This window comes from Pantherophis guttatus, chromosome 3, assembly GCF_059756535.1.
Source record: "Pantherophis guttatus breed Tessera chromosome 3, ASM5975653v1, whole genome shotgun sequence".
NCBI classification, from domain to species: domain Eukaryota; kingdom Metazoa; phylum Chordata; class Lepidosauria; order Squamata; family Colubridae; genus Pantherophis; species Pantherophis guttatus.
The window spans coordinates 203,849,919-203,869,158 of record NC_142065.1 but is presented as its reverse complement, the minus strand read 5'-3'; the positions used below and the strand labels follow the sequence as shown (position 1 = coordinate 203,869,158).

Here is a 19,240-nt window from a genome sequence, read left to right as displayed (position 1 = left end):
TAGGAAGTTTCTCTTTAATTCCAGGTTGCTTCTCTCCTTGATTAGTTTCCATCCATTGTTTCTTGTCTTGCCTTCAAATCAGGGATGGGATTCTACTGGTTCGGACCAGTTCGGACGAACCGATAGCTCCGATGATCAGCTGGGAGCGAACCGGTTCGCTCCGAGGATCAGGTCGGTCTGCCCCACTCCCCACCCCTGCGCTTTACTTATCTTTAACTTCTCAGCTGATTGGCATGGCAGAACCGATTGCCGCACCTCAGCTGTGTTACTCCCAAGTGGTAACACGGAAGAATAGTATTTGTAAAACTGTGCATGTGCGCACAGCGTGCCTTAGACATGTGTGTGCATGTTAGGCACGCGCGTGAAGCACGCAATCACTGGACTGGTTGTTAAACCGGCAGCATCCTACCACTGATTCAAGTGCTTTGAAAAATAAGCTGGTCCCCTCTTCTATGTGGTAGCCTCTCAAATACCAGAATACTGTAACCGTGTCACTCTTAGTTTTTGTATTTACTATCATGTCACCCCTAGTTTATTGTTCTTACTATTATGATTTAAAATGAGACTGGATCAGAGGTGGGTTTCAGCAGGTTCTGACCAGTTCTGGAGAACCGGTAGCGGAAATTTTGAGTAGTTCGGAGAACCGGTAGTAAAAATTCTGACTGGCCCCGCCCCCATCTATTCTCTGCCTCCCGAGTCCCAGATGATCGGGAGGAAATGGGGATTTTGCAGTAACCTTCTCCTGGATTGGGGAGGGAATGGAGATTTTACAGTATCCTTCCCCTGCCACGCCCACCAAGCCACGCCCACCAAGCCACACTCACAGAACCGGTAGTAAAAAAAATTTGAAACCCACCACTGGACTGGATGGTTTTTGCTTTGTCACATTGTGGATATCCAGCCTCACCTTAGAATTCAGAGTGACTTCAGCCACCAAATGAAACCATAATAGGGTTTTACTATTTGGGCATAGGGTTAGGGTTAGGGTTAGGATTCCCTAAATACAACATTTGGAGCTTGTGAATCCAAATTTACAGTTTAGTGTGTTGGGTGACCACAGTAGTTGTTTATTCAGGAATCTGTTAACTATGTCTGCATCAGTGGTGGGTTGCTCCCGGTTCGCACTGGTTGACAAGAACCAGTAGTAAAAATTTGTAGTAGTTCGGAGAACCAGTAATAACATTGGCTGGCCACGCCCCCGAACCGGTCCCCGGCCCGGTCGCCACTTGCTTACCCCGCCCACCTCATCAGAGGCTTTTTTTTTTTTTTACTTTTAAAAGCATTTTTTCTACAACCTCTTCAGCGGAAAAAATGCTTTTGAAAGTAAAAAAAACAGCCTCTGATGATCCCGCGGCTCAGCTGAGATTGTCAGAGGCTTTTCAAAGCATTTTTTCTACAACCTCTTCAGCTGAAGGGGTGGTAAAAACATTGCTTTGAAAAGCCTCTGACGATCTCAGCTGAGTTGCCTGATCAGCAAAGGCTTTTCAAAGCATTTTTTTTCTGCAACCTCTTGAGGTTGTAGAAAAAATGCTTTTAAAAGTAAAAAAAAAAAAAAAAAGTTGGCCACACCCACCCAGTCACATGACCCCACCAAACCACGCCCAGAGAACCAGTAGTAAAAAAAATTAGAACCCACTCCTGGTCTGCATGGCTTCAAATTGGATGAAGGACCATGGAATATTTAGACTGGCCCATTTTGGGTGGGAAAATTCCTCTGGAATATTTTATTTATTTTTTATTTTTTATTTGATTTATATGCCGCCCTTCTCCGGAGACTCAGGGCGGCTTACAATGCGTTAAGCAATAGCTTTCATACTTTTGTATATTTATACAAAGTCAGCTTATTGCCCCCACAACTGGGTCCTCAATTTACCTACCTTAGAAAGGATGGAAGGCTGAGTCAACCTTGAGCCTTGGCGAGATTCGAACCTGCAGTAATTGCAGGCAGCTGGTCTTAATAACCAGCTTAATAACAGGGTGCCTTAGACTATTGTACTACCAAGGCTCTTTTTAGAAAGAGGTTGTGCTCTTTTGAACATCCCCCACTATCTACTATTCTGGTATTTCTGAGTTTTATTAGAAATCAAAATTGGCATTATAGTTTAGAAATTGTATTCCAGCAGGATTTATTCCTCCCTCGCAAACCTCAGTGAAAATCCTATGCATGCCTATTAGATAAAAAAAATAAAATTAGGAATGCCATAGTACTATACTTTATGGAAATTCTTCTCCCCTTGATGCCAAAAACGGTGTTCAAAATAGCTAAAGATAATATTAAAAAATATAGAAAAAAAGAGAGTTTTAATTGTAATTAAAATAATCACAGAGTTTAAAACTAGAATAAAGATGTTGAGCCAAAGGATGACTAAGTTTAAAAAGCAGGTTTCTAAAAGATGATAGAAAATGATAGAAAATGGGCATTTTCAGGATCACACAGAGTATTTATTTATTTACAGTATTGGTTCGATTTATATGCCGCCCTTCTCCAGAGACTCAGGGCGGCTTACAATGCATTAAGCAATAGCCTTCATACTTTTGTATGTACCTGCTTAGTAGGGCTTTTTGCCCCCCCCCCCCAAGCGGTGTTCTTTTATACAAAGTCAGCTTATTGCCCCCACAATCTGGGTCCTCATTTTACCTACCTCGGAAGGATGGAAGGCTGAGTCAACCTTGAGCCTGGTGAGATTTGAACTTGCAGTAATTGCAGGCAGCTGGTGCTACTTAATAGCACTTTAGTCTGCTGCACCACCGAGGCTCTTGGTGTTGCTTGGAGCATTGCTTGCAACCTGATCTTGTAAAGCAGGGGTGTCAAACTCAAGGCCTGGAAGCTGTTTCCAGCCCACAGAATGCTTAGATCTGGCCCATGGGGCCACCGTGGAAACAGCGAAGGACCAGCCTGTGGTGCTTCTGCCAGGGGAAACGGAGCTTGGGAGGGCCACATCCAGTGATCCATCCTCTAAACCAGGGTGATTTTTCCCAGAGCCAAAGATGGGATTGGCCCAAAGACGCCCAGCTGTCTTTCAAGCCTAAGGCAGGACTAGAACTCACAGTCCCCCAGTGATTGGGCCAAAGACACCCAGCTGGCTTTGAATCCTAAGGCAGGACTGGAACTCACAGTCCCCCGGTGATTGTCCCAAAGTCACCCAGCTTGGTTTCATGCCTAAGGCGGAATTAGAAATCACAGTCCTGTGGTGATTGGCCCAAAGACGCCCAGCTGTCTTTCAAGCCTAAGGCAGGACTAGAACTCACAGTCCCCCAGTGATTGGGCCAAAGTCACCCAGCTGGCTTTCAAGCCTAAGGCAAGACTAGAATTCACAGTCCCCCGGTGATTGGCCCAAAGACACCCAGCTGGCTTTGAATCCTAAGGCGGGACTGGAACTCACAGTTCCCCGGTGATTGTCCCAAAGTCACCCAGCTTGGTTTCATGCCTAAGGCGGAACTAGAAATCACAGTCCTGTGGTGATTGGCCCAAAGACGCCCAGCTGTCTTTCAAGCCTAAGGCAGGACTAGAACTCACAGTCCCCCAGTGATTGGGCCAAAGACGCCCAGCTGTCTTTCATGTCTAAGGCAAGACTAGAATTCACACTCTCCCATTTTCTAGGCTGGAGCTTTGACCACTAGATCACACTGGCTCTAGATCCTAATTTGCAGATTTCACGTAGATGAGATTTTGCGGAACTGCAGCCATGCATAATAAAGCAAATATGAACTATGTTTAACTCAGCAGAAAATAGCTGCATTTGCTATAATAATTGCTAAATTTCACCTTAATATCTTTGCAGAGATTTTTCCTCCCAAGAATAACTAAATAGCATATTTAGGGTATGCATTATATTCTATGCCCACTGCCCCTATCCCATCTCAAAGAATTCCAAGCCATCCAATCATTATTTGGGCTTTGCTTAGACCAAGCTAAAATGGAGGTAGGTAATTTGTGGTTCAGCGTGCTTTAGTAACCAGTTGCTGGTTTTTTTCTTACTATATAAAATGAATCAAGCCAGTACATTAAATCAATCTCATTCATTTGTTTGGCCTAAAGTATAAAAACCCAGGCACTGAGTTTTGTTCATCTGGGTTTAGCCTGTTGTAAAATCTCAGCCATCCGTCCTATAAATTTTGCAGCACAAATGGAAGTTTTCAAGCTTCCTCTGGTTGAAAATGGTGTTTTGCTCAGTAGCTGAATGGTTCTGGGTTATGGCAAAAGATAAGAAAAATGATTTTCCATCTATGTGATGAACTGATAGACCGAATGAAAGCATCTGCTCTCTGGGTTCAAAAAAACCTCCTATTCTGTAGAATCACTCCCAGATTCCTCCACTTACCTTCACTGATGTGCAAACTTATAGACGTAAAAAAAAAATTGTTTACCACTATGGTTGGGTACATTTTTGCCTCTTTTTTTTTACCCAAACTGAAGACATGCTCATTTGTCCTCATTCTGATTGTCTTCAGATGTTGTCCTGAGAGAGGGAGAGAGGAGAGAGAGAGAGAGAAAGGAAGAGGGAGGGGAAGGGAGAGAGAGAGAGACAGAGAGAAGGAAAGAGAGACAGAGAAGCTGAGAGAGACAGAGAGAAGGAGAGACGAAGAGAAGGAGAGACAGAGAGAAAGAAAGGGGGAGGGAGGGGAGGGAGAGAGAGACAGAGAAGGAGAGAGAGACAGAGAGGAGAGAGAGAAAGAGAGAGACAGAGAGAAGGAGACAGAGAGACAGAGAGAAGGAGAGAAGGAGAGAGAGAGACAGAGAGGAGAGAGGGGGGAGGGAGACAGAGAAGGAGAGAGAGACAGAGAGAAGGAGAGAGAGACAGAGAAGGAGAGAGAGACAGAGAGAAGGAGAGAGAGAGAAGGAGAGAGAGAAACAGAGAGAAGGAGAGAAGGAGAGAGAGAGAGAGAAGGGGGGACAGAGGGGGAAATGAGAGAGAGAGAGAGAGAGAGAGAGAGAGAGAGAGAGAGATTTCTTAATATAAATGCTGCCTTTAGGACTTTTTCATTCAGCTTTGAAGCCCATCATTGTGACAAACAGGGAATGTATGGAAGAACGTGGTTGAGTTTCTCCAAGGTAGGGATAGAAAATGATACACATGTCAAATTGTAAATCATTACATCATGAGAATGATCTATGCCCCTTTTATAGCTGTCTTCTGCCATCTCACAGACATGCCTAAAGGGCGGATCTTGTCTCACGAGATCATGACACCTATCTTCTCATTCTGAAGAAACCTTTGGGTTCAGTCGATGAACAGTTGGGGGAACGGATATCTCAAAAGTCAACAACACTTAGGGTGATGGAAACAGAAGCAAGCACTTTGAAATTCCTCAGGGATGAAGGGAGAGAGATAGAAGTTCTGTTCAAGGCAATTTTTCATCTCAGATATCTCTCCCAACAGTGCCTGAAGCTCACTGGAGGTGTGGTTGTGTTTTTCCAGCAAGCAATTTCAGCAATTTGTACAGCCCAGATAGAGACATGATTTCTGACCTCATAACTAGAAAATTTGGCAGCTTCAACATGAGTGGGTTGTGACTTTCTCTCTCTCTCTCTTCCTCTATGAGCTATCTCATCAAAATCCCTTTTGAAGGCTGTCGAGAGAAATTAAAGCAGAAAAGGTTAAAATGCCCTAAGACACCAAGTCTTTTCTGCCACACTTGATGGACTATGAGTCAGTCTGGAAGAAAGTCAACCGAACATCGCCTCCATTTTTTTGCTAGGGCAGATTCAAAAATCACACAATCGGAGTCTTCCTTCTCTGCATGAACTTAGTCCTACTTTTTTGAAATGTCTCCATGCCTTGATATTAAAGCTTTGTCATGTAAGCCATCTTGCTTTGCTCTTTTATATCCAACGCTTTGACTTGGGAGTAAGAAACCTTCACAACTCTCTGAGGAACATCTCCCCAGAGCTGGTGCTACTGTTGTCTTAATCTGTAAGATCTTTATTTATTAGATTCCTATCCCATCTTTCCTTTAGGAGCTCAAAATGGCACATCTAGCCCTCCCTCCTTCTGTTCTGACCTAGACTTCCACAGCAGCACGAAGCTGAGTCCTCGTCCTGATAAACCCCTTTAATTTACAGTGAATTCCTCTCCAGCGACGTCTTTCCTCTCCCACAGTCTTTCAAGATAGTTCACAATTACCGACCTTTATCAGGCTTGGAAAGTAGCCAGGCCGATATCTTTCAGACACAGCAATACTTGGCAAGAATGCAGTAATGAACTAATTGTCTCCTGTAAACATCCTGTTAAGGATATTGTTGTTGTGTTACCAACCAGCAGAGTGTAGAGCACAGAGAAACGTTGCTGAGAGCAATGAATAAGAGATGTGCAAACTGGTTTATCAAAAGTTTACTTTATAGTGAAAAAACAATCTCATAGTCTTTAAATCAATTCAAGTCTTTGCCAGTTAAATCAGTCCAGTGATACAAATATCTTCTTACCACACAAACAGTAGTTGGTTAGAATAACAAACTCACTCTGGTTCACAAACCACGATGGTAGCAGATCCATCCAATGATGATAGCACAATGGATAGCAACTCCACACACTATGGTAGTTTATCATCAACTGAATATGTTACAGTACCTTGCTTAAATACATTCACAACCAGTGATTATCTAATTACAGCATGACTCAGCATTACAATGAATCAGCAGGAAAAGTTTAAAGTCACACAATACATATTCATATTAAAGTCACAGAACACATATATTGCCTGGACAACTTGTTAGGCTCAAACCATATCCTAACACACCCTTCCCCTTTCGCTCCTCTTTTATTCCCTCTGGGAGGGGCCATTCATCGTCCACCTGTGGCCTTATTCCCAAGTTGACCCTTGTTCTTTAACTGTTCCCTTCATCTGGCAACTCTGCGGATGTGCACACTGTTCGTCTACCTCACTGATGTCTGACTCCGAAGGCAGCTAATAGCTGGCATATGGCCCTGGCCCCCTCTCTGCCTCCAATGCAGTCCCCCCCATCAGAGCCTTCCCCAGACTCCAGGGCTGGCCCATGTTCTTCCCCAACCTCCTCACTGTCTGAATCTGCTGTCAGATCTGCTGGCGGGCCACAACAGGGAGTAAGAAACCTTCACAACTCTCTGAGGAACATCTCCCCAGAGCTGGTGGTACTGTTGTCTTAATCTGTAAAATCTTTATTTATTAGATTCCTGTCCCATCTTTCCTTTAGGAGCTCAAAATGGCACATCTAGCCCTCCATCCTCCTACTTTTCTTTATAAACACAACCCTGTGAGATAGATCTTAGCTGAAGACACACACCCCACCCCCGCAAGAGTTGAACTGATCCAAAATTATCCAGGAAACATCCATAACTGAGAGTGGACTTGGACCTGGGTTTATCCCAGGTTCATTTTTATTTCTTTCCAAGAATCTTTTTTGATTCCTTTTCATTCTATGCATGACCAACTCTCCTTACTGGCTTCCTGCATTGAGGGTAGTTTGCTGTAATTAGATATTATAAAAGTGGAGAAAATTGAGAACAGATTGCTGGGCAATTTTGTCTGCCGATTTGCAGTCACCTTCATTTGCAGGGTGTCAAATGGAATATAAATGCTTCCTATTAATTCTTCCTGCTTCTGGTAATCTTACGTATGCCTGACCTGTTTCTTTTCTCTCATGGTTTTCCTTTTAAGACTTTAGGCTGATATATTGAGTTCTCCACCTTTTTATCCTAGCAGTCCTGGGTGTTAAATCAGACTGAGTTAAGTATTTTTTATCAGGGCTAAATAATAAAAAAAAAAAATTATCAGATTTTTTTATCTACCTAAATATGGGATGGACCATACTGCTTCCGCTTTCACCTTTCAGCCCCAATCCAGGAGCCTTCTCAGGCAGTTGCTTTCACCACAAACTATTTTTCTGTTAAATTTGTATTTACCGACAAAGAAATAAAGGGAGACTAGTATAGATCTATTTCAAGCTATGTAGCTCACGTTAGCTAGCCATACCCTTTCTTCGATTCGAACCCGGGATACTTACATACTAGATAGATGTATTAACCTCTAAGCCACGGGCTCTCCTTGCTTTGACGGCTATACCAGGGGAGAGAGATTAAATGTTCTTTATCAGGGCAACCTGGCCTACACAATATCGATCGGAGCATACTGCTTCCACTTTCGCCTTTCAGCCCCAATCCGAATCCTAGAAGGTAAAGGTTACAGGTAAAAGATGAAGGTTCCCCTCTCACATATGTGCTAGTCGTTCCCGATTCTAGGGGGCGGTGCTCATCTCTGTTTCAAAGCCGAAAAGCCAGCGCTGTCTAAAGACCTCTCTGTGGTCATGTGGTTGGCATGACTAAACGCCAAAGGCGCATGGAACGCTGTTACCTTCCCACCAAAGGTGGTCCCTATTTTTCTACTTGCATTTGTTACGTGCTTTCGAACTGCTAGGTTGGCAGAAGCTGGGACAACTAACATGAGCTCACCCCGTTATGCGGCACTAGGGATTCGAACTGCTGAACTGCCAACCTTTTGATCGACAAGCTCACCGTCTTAGCCACTGAGCCATCGCGTCCCCTATGATGGCATAGATAACTGGATAATTCCTCTCAAGCATAATAAAATATGCAGGCCTGAATAGTTATTTTAACTGAATAGTTTAAAAAATATGATTCCAACTGGCAGGATTGCTAGCTAGCAGTCCAAGCAAAATTGAGTTTCAGGATGACCTATTGCATTCAGGAGGGTTGGCTAGCTGATGAGAGCTAAATAGCTTGAAATAGTTCTATACTAGTCTCCCTTTATTTCTTTGTTGGTAAATATAAATTTAACATCAGACTGAGTTCTTTGGGTTCATTATGTAGGGGAAGGTAGCAGTGGGATCATGATATCCTCCCTGCCTCTGATTAAGTGCATTCATCTGAACATCAGATTAGAAGCCATGTGTGTGCATTCTACGTGCATTGTTTTCGTTCTCCCTGCAATCAGCAACACAACAAATGTTTTTTTTTTCCCCAGCAGCATGAACAATGCACTCCTGCATTTGTGATATGCAGGTAGTCCTTGACTTACGACCACAATTGAGCCCCAAATTTCTGTTGTTAAGTGAGGCAGTGGTTAAGTGCATTTTTGCCCCATTTAACGACATTTCTCGCCTCGGTTGTTAAGTGAATCACTGCAATTGATAAGTTAGTCACCTGGTTGTTAAGTGAATCTGGATTCCCCGTTGACTTTGCTTGTCAGAAGGTCGCAAAAGGTGATCACGTGATCTTGGGAAAGACCCAGCAATGGTCATAAATATGAGTCAGTTGCCAAGCATCTGAGTTCTGGTGGCATGATTATGGGGTCGTAAGTGGGAAAAATGGTCATAAGTCACTTTTCTCAGTGCCGTTGTAACTTTGAATGGTCACTAAACAAACTGTTGTAAGACCCCTGCCACGCCCACCAAGCCACGCCCACCAAGCCATACCACGCCCACCAAGCCACACGCACAGAACCGGTAGTAAAAAAATTTGAAACCCAGCACTGGCGATAATACTCATTACTCAGCTTCTCTCCCTTTCTAACCCTAATTTGGGGGCGACGAGGCGCTCCCACGTGACACCTCTCCTGCGCGAGCTGCACTGGCTCCCGGTGATCTTCCGGGTGCGCTTCAAGGTGTTGGTGACCACCTTTAAAGCGCTCCATGGCTTAGGGCCGGGGTACTTACGAGACCGCCTTCTGCCACCAATAGCCTCCCACCGGCCAGTACGCTCCCACAGAGCGGGCCTCCTCAGGGTGCCGTCCGCCAGACAATGTCGGCTGGCGACCCCCAGGGGGAGAGCCTTCTCTGTGGCGGCGCCCGCCCTCTGGAACAACCTCCCCCCAGAGCTACGTACAATAACAGACCTCCGGATTTTTCGTCGGGCCCTGAAAACCCATTTATTCCAACTAGCTGGGCTGGCTTGAGTCAAATTTTAAATGGATTTTAAATTGGAATGTTTTAATTACGGCCAAAATTATTTAATTATTTTAAACAGTTTTTAGATTTTGTATGTTTGTATGTATGTCTTGTTTTTACTTTGGCTGTTCACCGCCCTGAGTCCTACATTGGAGAAGGGCGGTATAGAAATTTAAACAAATAAATAAATAAATAATTCCCCTCCAATCTTTCCTTACTTAAAAATCAGGCACCCACTTTTGTCTTTCCTGTCCAAAGATCCTCTTCCTTGGAAGGAAAAGTACTCTTTATTTCTTTTCCTGCCTGCTGAGAAAATCTCAATACTGTACATCAATAATGACATTCAGTGGCGGGGCCCCTTTCCCATAAGAATTGCTGTCATTTTGAAAGGCGTTCCCAGGGAATTGGAATTTGGAATTCGGCCCTCTATAGCTATTAGAAGACTGCTTCAATTCAAGATGGCAGAGGGTCTTAAGTTCAATTAACGGACTTCATATCTGTTCTAGGTTGCTCTATACAAAGTCAGTGGTAGTGTCAGGAGCGAAGGATCAGGTCCACATGTGAAAGTCCAATTAAAATTATTTATTGCTAATTACACCTATGCACAAGTATCTTCTCAACTAGTGGTTAGCATCTGCTTGGAGTTAGATAAGGGCCCATGAAATCCAAGGGAGGTTAAACTTAGACTACTTGTGGCTACGTAGAGATTCTAAGCTGGTCCCTCTTTTAACTCTGCCCCTCAGGTTCTGCTGCTCCTTCTCCTATAGGTAGAACCATTTCTCCAGAATATCTATCCAACCCCAGAGGCTAAAGATTTCAGAGGCTGAAGATTAATTTTCAAAAAAAGCAAAAGTTTGGGAAGATTACAGGGATAAGGAACTGTAATTGTATATGAGAATGGCCTTGGGAGGCAAGGGTAAGAGCCATTGTCAGGAGAAAAGTTAGATAAGAGACAGCTATGCCCACAGAAGGAAAACGGATATGGCAAACATTTCGCAAGGGACCCTCCCTAGTTTCTTGCGCTGTAGAGGTGATGGAGATAAACGTACATTCAAACTTGCAAGATTCTATTAATCCTATAATAATCCTATGACAATAAAGTAGGATTAGCTCATCTGGGCACGCTTCCTGTCTGGATTATGTAACAAGGCTAAAATCAAGTTTGCACGACAAGAGAGTTATTTCTCCCCTATCATCTTTACAGTCCCAGAAACTAAAGAGGGTCCCTCTTTAGAAATTGGACAGCCATTTGTCTGAAACGGAATGGGGTTTCCTGCCTGAGCAGAAGGTTAGACTAGAAGATCTCCAAGGTCCCTTCCAATTCTGTTATCCTGTGACCCTTATGAGATATTTGCCAAGCCCACATTTCTTCTGCAGGCTATGTGGCTGCTTATCTAACCTTTACCCTGGCTGTGAGTCTTTAACAGATTAACAGAGTTAGAAGGGACCTTGGAGGTCATCTAGTCCAACCCCCCACCCAAGCAAGAGACCCTACAGTCTCTTCTTGAAAGCTTCCAGTGATGAAGCTCTCACAATTTCCAAAGGCCAGCTGTTCCATTGGCTGACTGTTCTCACTGTCAGAAAATTTCTCCTTATTTCCAGGTTGAATCTCTCCTTGTTCAGTTTCCATCCATTATTCCTTGTCTGGTCTTCAGGTTCTTTGGAAAACAGGTTGATCCCCTCCTCTTAGTGCAGGGATCAGCAACCTGTGTCTCTGGAGCTGCATGTGGCTCTTTCACCCCTCTGCTGTGGCTCCCTGTCACTCAAAATATGTGTCACCACTGCCAATGTGCGACACCTGCCGGCATGATATTTATTTAGCTTTTCAACCCCCGGTTGGCCAACCATGGAGAAATCCAAGAAAAGTTAAGTTTCAGAAGAAAACAGAACATTTAATTCAACTACATATGCTAGTTTTGTGGCTGCTCAAGAAACAGTCAGGCACAGGAAGGGTTTTGTGGCTCCCGGTGTTTTCTTTTCTGTGGGAAAAAGGTCCAAATGGCTCTTTGAGTGTTTAAGGTTGCAGACCCCTGTCTTAGTTGGCATCCCCCTCAAATATTGGAACACTGCTATCACTGCTAGTCCCTCTCTTCACTAGACTAGAGTCTTCCTTCTGTCTCCCGAAGTCCATTTCTCCTGTCTCCCAATGTCCCACATACCATTACAGGAACAAATTAAACATTAAAAAGAGTAGCCCTTTTTCCCGCAGGGTTGAAAAATCCACTTTGTAGATCTACACGGATACGCAGCTGAAAGCAGGAATGTGTTTAGCAATTCTAATAAGATACCTGCATGAAAGACTCATCCATGCTCAAATCTGATATTCATACAGGGTTCGTTGTTATTCATTATTCTGCTTTAAATGTCTGTGCTTGTGTCCTTTACGATGTGTAAATTCCTCCGGTTGGTGCTGTAGTGTGGAAAATTTGATTGAAATCAGGGTTAACGGTTAGGAGCAAATGGCACTGTAAAAAAATAGTAGTGATACTTTGTCCCAGTATTGTTCAAGGACTTCCCTTTACAGCAAGGTCGAATATACACATGAGATAGGTGAAATCTATAGGGTCTGTGCAAATATTCTGAGGTGCACAGCCTTCTTTGTGGCTATGAAGCATAACTTTTTAAGGTTGGGAGTGAAAAGAAAACTCAAGGAACTGTGGATCACAGCAAAATGTGTTTCCAAGGTAGAACGGCAATGGAAGGACAATACTGAAATAGTGTGATTTTTAGGATCAGTGTTGTTGTTTATTGTTGTTTCTGTAGCTCAAATGTCAGATCTCATCATTTATTACTGTTGTGTATGGAGATTCTCAGTCATCCAGGTCAGTGGTGGGTTCCTCCCGGTTCGGTCCGGTTCGGCCGAGCCGGTAGCGGTGACGATATGACGTCACCGAACCGGTTCTCCCCCCTCCGCCCTCCCACCCCCCCACCCCCCACATTATCCTTACCTTTTATTTGGTCCCACCCCCAATCTATTGCTGCCTCCTGAGTCCCAGCTGATGACTAGAGGGAAAAAAACTGTTTAAACTCTTGCCGCGGGGCTTCAAAGGGCCCCCCTACAGCTGATCAGTGTTAAAAGCAAACAAATGAGTCGGGTCGTAAGTGCGAGGACTGGTCGTAAGTGCAAGGACCTTCCAGAAATGACTCTGACCAGCTAGCCATGCCCACCTAGTCACATGACCTCCAAGCCACGCCCACAAAATAAGCCATGCCCACAGAAGTAAAAAAATTTAGAACCCACCCCTGATCCAGGTCATGGTTGTCCCTGAAGTGTTTTTCTTTTTTTCAAGAGGCAATTGGACTTTCTTTGCTTTTCCTTGAAGACGTTTCACTTCTCATCCAAGAAGCTTCTTCAGTTCTGAACGTGGATGAGAAACTAAGCATCTTCAAGGAAGAACAAAGAGAGTCCAGCTGCCTCTTGAACAAAGCACCTTTGGGATTTATCACTGTTGGTCATGCTGGCTAAAAGTGATGTGGGTTGGAGGTCCACAACTTGGAAAGCTCTGGGTTTTAAAACCTTCATTTTGAATGGAGATGGTTTCAAGCTAGTGTTTCTCAATTTTGGGAACTTTAAGCTTTACGGACTTCAACTCTCAGAATTCTCCAATCAGCACGCTGACTAATTCTCCAGGTTTTTGCAACATCCTGCCTTCAAAAGATAGATATTAATCAGTATGAGAAGCAGAGGTGGGTTTCAGCAGGTTCTGACCAGTTCTGGAGAACCGGTAGCGGAAAGTTTGAGTAGTTCGGAGAACTGGTAGTAAAAATTCTGACTGGCCCCACCCCCATCTATTCACTGCCTCCCAAGTCCCAGCTGATCGGGATGAAATGGGGATTTTGCAGTATCCTTCTCCTGGAGTGGGGAGGAAATGGAGATTTTACAGTATCCTTCCCCTGCCACGCCCACCAAGCCACGCCCACAGAACCGGTAGTAAAAAAATTTGAAACCCACCACGGATGAGAAGGAAGTATTTATCTCTTTCATTCAAGGCACCATTGGGCAGCTGTCATGCTCTATTGTTTAAACATTTTGAAGGAACAAAATCATGCTGCATTGGGCTTTTGGTTTTTGATTTTTTGAAACCTTAAATGTAATTAATTAATTAATTAATTAATTAATTAATTAATTAATTAATTTATATACCGCCCTTCTCCCGAAGGACTCAGGGCGGTGTACAGCCTATTAAAAAACACAAAGACAAACATCAGTTAAAAAGAATTAAAATTATTACATAATTCGGCTGAAATTTAAAACCCCAAAAATTTAAAACCCAATTTAAAAATCATTAAATTGATAGCCCGGCTTGGCGGAACAGCAGGGTCTTGAGGGCACAGCGAAATACACGGAGGTCGGAGATCTTGCGCATTTCCAGGGGCAGTTCGTTCCACAGGACAGGGGCTCCCACAGAGAAGGCCCTCCCCCTGGGTGTCGCCAGCCGACATAACTTGGCAGATGGCACCCTGAGGAGACCCTCTCTGTGGGAGCGAACTGGCCGGTGGGAGGCTGTTTGTGGCAGAAGTCGGTCTCGAAGGTACCTGGGTCCTATGCCATGGAGCGCTTTAAAGTTGGTAACCAACACCTTGAATCGCACCCGGAAGACCACTGGGAGCCAGTGCAGCTCGCGTAGGAGGGGTGTCACATGGGCACAGCAGGTTGCGCCCGTTAGCTTTCTCATTTTGTGGGGATCTCTAAACTTAGTTATTTTCTTTTAGATATTTCATTACCCAGCTAGGTAACATTATCAGTCTGAAAGAAAGCAACCAAGCTCAGAGAACAGCAAGGACTCTACAGTTCAACCCTGAGTTACCAATATTATTTTCCCCCCTCATTTTATAAAGCTATAATGTTATTGTAGGCGTTTTTACAAGCATCTCCCCTCTCGTCTCCCGCTCCTCCTTTCTTCTTTTGCTTCTTAATTTATTTATTTGGAGTTACATAGAAGTCATTCACATTCAGAAAAAAAACATTAGGTATGTTATGGGAATAAACCTTAGCCAGAAGCATGGCTTAAAATGCAGCATGCTTTTAATAAATGTGTAGAATGGGGAATTTCAGCAGGCATGGCTGTGCATAATTAGGAGAGATGGGCAAATCAGCCCACGTCCAGTTTGAAGCATTTCTTTTTTAACAGAACAGAATAACAAAGTCAGAAGGGACCTTAGAGGTCTTCTAGTCCAACCCCCTGCTCAAGCAGGAGACACTGTACCATGTCAGACTTTTTAAAATCTCCAGGGATGGAGGACCCACAAGTTCAGAAGACATTCCGCTAGTTAATTTTTCTCACTGTTTAGGAAGTTTCTCCTTAGTTCTAGGCTGCTTCTCTCCTCGATTAGTTTCCATCGTACCATAGTTTCCATGAGACACGGTGGCACAGTGGTTAGAGTGCAGTACTGCAGGCTACTCCTGCTGAAGGGTTGACTCAGCCTTCCATCTTTCCGAGGTGGGTAAAATGAGGACCCAGATTCTTGGGGGCAATAGGCTGACTCTGTAAACTGCTTAGAGAGGGCTGTAAAAGCACTGTAAAGTGGTATATAAGTGCTATTTGCTGTCCATTGTTTCTTGTCTTGCCTTCTGGTGTTTTGGAAAATCAATACGATTCAACACTTCAAACCTATGCAGAAAATTGGTCTGATTTGAACGTCCCATCAAATTGGGTGGATTTGATTTTGAATTTTGAATAGGTTTTGTATTCTTGTATTTATATATATCAAATGTAAAAAAAAAAAAAAATAGTGCCGTAGTTAAGCAGCCCAGCATGTTTGATTCCATCTAAAAGGCATCCCATTTAATTTGATGATACCATTCAACTTTCCAATTCAATTTGATCTAGCGATTAGACTGAACTGCTTTTAAATTAAACTCTCTGAAGTTCTCCCAGTGGTTCTCTCATAAGCTTCCATCTGTAAAAGAAACAAAGAAGCATACAAACAAATTTTTGGAATCCTGCCCTACCAGATTGCACAAGCTGAATAGATCCGGCTGGGTTTCACTGATCTATCTATCTATCTATCTATCTATCTATCTATCTATCTATCTATCATCTCTCTCTCACTCACTCACTCTCTCTCATATCTCTATGTATCTCTATCTCTCTATCTCTCTATCATCTATCATCTATATCGCTCTATCTATGTATCATCTATCTATCTCTATCTATCATCTCCGTCTATCTATCTATCTATCTATCTATCTATCTATCTATCTATCTATCTATCTCTCTATCTATCTATCTCTCTATCTATCATCTCTCTATCCTCTCTCTCTATCTATCTATCAATCATCTCTCATCTATCTCTCTCTATCTATGTATCTCTCTATCATATATATATATATCATCTCTCTCTATCTATGAATCATCTATCTATCTATCATTCTATCTATCTATCTCTATCTATCTCTATCATATCTCTCTATCTCTCTATCATCTATATCTATCATATATATATATATATATATATATATATATATCATATATCTATCTATCTCTCTATCATCTCTCTATCATCTCTATCTATTTCTATCATCTATATCTATCATCTCTATCTCTCTATCATATCTCTATCATCTCTATCTCTCTATGTATCATCTATCTATCTATCATCTCTCTCACTATCATCTCTCTCTCTCTATCTCTATCTATCTATCTATTTCTATCATCTCTATCTATCATCTATCTCTATCTTTTTATCACATCTCTATCTATCATCTCTATCTCTCTATGTATCATCTATCTTATCTATCTATCATCTATCTCTCTATCATCTCTCCCTCTCTCTATCTATTTCTATCATCTATATCTATCATCTATCTCTATCTCTCTATCATATCTCTATCTATCATCTATATCTCTCTGTCTATGTATCATCTATCTATCTATCTATCTATCTATCTATCTATCTATCTATCATCTATGTAATTTACTGTAATTTATATGCTTCCCATCTCACTCTGCAAAATGAATAACTCTGGTTATTCACATAAGAATATGGAGAAGCTGCCAGGTCATAGCATCTCCAGATACATAAATAATCAGGAAGCCAGCTAGAAATCTTGCATAAATGTTGCACAAGGGTTAAAAACATGATACTGCCCACTTCCCAATATACAACCAGAGCACACATTTGAGTGCTGCCAGTATATGGACACACTCCTACAGAAGGAGTGTGTCTATTCACAGAAGGTTGTGCATAGATCTTTGTGCACTGAAGTGTGAAGGTCTGGACAAAGGTTCATGGTGCATTCAGTAGGAGGTGTTGAGAAATTCCTACAGGTCAGGAACTACAGGAAGGTGCCTCAATACAGAATATTTGTAAGCATTTTCCCTTTATCATATTTGTACGGATAGTCCTCGACTTATAACCATTCATTTATTGACCGTTCAAAGTTACAATGGCACTGAGAAAAAGTGACTGGTTTTTCCACTGATGACTGTTGCAGCATCCCATGGTCAGGTGATCAAAATTCAGGCTCGTGGCACCTGACATGCGATCACCTTTTGTAAACCTACCCAGCTAGTTTCTAACAAGCAACATCAATGTGAGAAGTGGCCAGATTTGCTTAATGACCGCATGGATCCCTTAACAGCTGCAGCGATTCACTTAACAGCAGAAGGTCATAAAATGGGGTCAAAACTAACTTAATCATTAACCCTTAATCATTGCTTAGCAATGGAAATGTTGGGTAGTTGGAAGTCGAGGGCTGCCTATAACCCTTCTAGAGACCTATGCAAGCTCCGTTGGAAGGAGAAATCATAAAGAAAATTTTAGAATGTGCAGAAATGAATAGATTAACATTGAGAATAAAAGATAAAGAGGAGTTGATGTATTTCAAGACATGGGATAAATTTTATGATTGGTTAGAAAAGAAATTGAAAAAGGACATAGAGATAAAATAGATAGAGAATAGATGGAAGAAAACAGATACCCAAATGATGGGAATTAGAAAAATAGATACCCAAATGATGTCAAGTAAAAGGAGAAAGGGGAGGGGGGGTAAAAAGGGAAAAAGTGAGATATTATAAAAATGTACGCAAATGATGAAATAAAAATAAATGATAACTGAATAAGAAATTGAAATGGGAATAAAGATAATTAGGAAATCGGGGCTGCTCGAATACCACTTTAGATTAAACTGAAAAGGGAAACAACAGGAGAGAGGAGAAGGAGTAGAGAGAGAGGAAGGGAAAAAAAGGAGAGGAGAGGAGAGGAGTAGAGGAGAAGGTTAGAAGAGGGGAAGGAGTGGGGGAAGAGAAGGGGAAGTAGGAAAGAGAAGGAGAGGAAGAACGAAGGAAATAGGAGGAGAAACAGGAAGGAAGAGAAGGGGAGGAGAAGAAGAAAAGTTGGAGTAAAGATAAAGGGTGAAAGTTAAAAGAAAAGATGAATGAAAAATGATGGAAATGACTGTACATGTAAATGTGTTTATGAAAAATAAAAATAAAAACTTTAAATAAATTAAAAAAAAACTTTAGAGACCTATGCAAGCAAGTTAGGTAGCTAGCTATAAATAATTAATAAATTAATTAATTAATTAATTAATTGCTTATTTAATTGATCAATCAATCAATCGATCAATCAATTAATTAATTAATTCACCGATTTCATTTACAGAATGACTCTTTGCCCAAAGATCTTAGACGTACATTAAGTCCAAGGCTTGTTCCCACCAGTACACTCTTCTGGTGCATGCTCACAGAGAGGTTTAGAAAGAGTCAGCCTTGACCAGATACATAAATCATCTAAAATGCTTCAAAAAAAAAAAGAAAGACCATAATTCACAGCCCTGGAAAACATTGACTTGATATGCAATGAAAGTATGGTCAGACCTGTCTTTTGATCAAAGTCAAAGGGTGTGGTTGTCTCTGTCTTGTTTCAAGGCTGTCGATGCACAGAATCTGCTTGGGGTGAGTTCTTCTGATTTAGGGCAAACTACTCCATAGAAACAGGGAGCAAACTTCACACTCCTAGCACTGATTATGTTATCTAGTCAGGTAATGAAACGTCTGCAAGCAAACCACAAAGCTCAAGATTGCACCAGAGTTAGAATAGAATAGACCATGGTGAGTTGGCCATGACGAGCTCCCCATGACAAGTTGGCCACAATGAGTTTATCATGGTGAGTTCACCATGGCAAGTTGGCCACGACGAGTTCACCATGACAAGTTGGCCGTGGTGAGTTTATCATGGTGAGTTCACCATGGCAAGTTGGCTGCAATGAGTTCATCATGGTGAGTTCACCATGGCAAGTTGGCCATGACGAGTTCACCATGACAAGTTGGCCACAGTGAGTTTATCATGGTGAGTTCACCATGACAAGTTGGCCGCAATGAGTTTATCATGGTGAGTTCACCATGGCGAGTTGGC

At 42.4% G+C, this 19,240-nt stretch overlaps 1 protein-coding gene across 3 annotated transcripts in view; it reads left to right on the top strand.

Annotated features, from left to right (window-relative positions):
• Nucleotides 1-19,240, top strand: part of ADCY8 (adenylate cyclase 8) — a 163,386-nt gene that overhangs the window by 97,120 nt on the left and 47,026 nt on the right. The gene's annotated exons all lie outside the window — the stretch shown is intronic.